The sequence below is a fragment of the Marmota monax genome, unplaced genomic scaffold (assembly GCF_021218885.2).
Source record: "Marmota monax isolate L192 unplaced genomic scaffold, Marmota_monax_Labrador192_F-V1.1 WCK01_AAM20220418_F8-fsc00017, whole genome shotgun sequence".
Classification (NCBI taxonomy): domain Eukaryota; kingdom Metazoa; phylum Chordata; class Mammalia; order Rodentia; family Sciuridae; genus Marmota; species Marmota monax.
Genome location: NW_026695241.1, coordinates 6,334,369 through 6,334,782, shown reverse-complemented (window position 1 = coordinate 6,334,782; position 414 = coordinate 6,334,369). Strand labels below are relative to the sequence as shown.

The following is a 414-nucleotide window of genomic DNA, read 5'->3' as shown; positions in this document are numbered from 1 at the left end:
AAGAAATTCATTTCTTTTTCTCCCACATTTGTTGTTGTTGTTGTTGTTCCTCTCCAAGGAAATCTTTAGTAAAAGGCGAAAGATTTATACGATCTGCAGAATAACCCGAATATCTCTTCCACATTTTTTATTAGCACATTATAGTTGTGCATAATGAAGAAATTATTTTCTATTATTTATAAATTACCCAGACTCGGTTATTTTATTAGACCAGCACAAATGAACTAAGGGGACTTACACATGCAAAGAGATTTGAGAGATATACTGATAAATAGTTTAACCGAGGTCTTGTTTGGCTTCTGATTCAAACACTGTATGTAACTTTGGACACTGACTGGATATTTGGTGAAATTAAGGTATTATTGTTAAAATATTATAGACATGACAATGATATTGTGATTTTATCTTTTTTTA

At 30.4% G+C, this 414-nt stretch overlaps 1 non-coding gene across 1 annotated transcript; it reads right to left on the bottom strand.

Annotated features, from left to right (window-relative positions):
- On the bottom strand, window positions 1-113 carry LOC124090497 (U5 spliceosomal RNA). Its single transcript, XR_006851107.1, has one exon. It is a non-coding gene; the product is annotated as a U5 spliceosomal RNA (small nuclear RNA).
- Window positions 114-414: the final 301 nt, after the last annotated feature.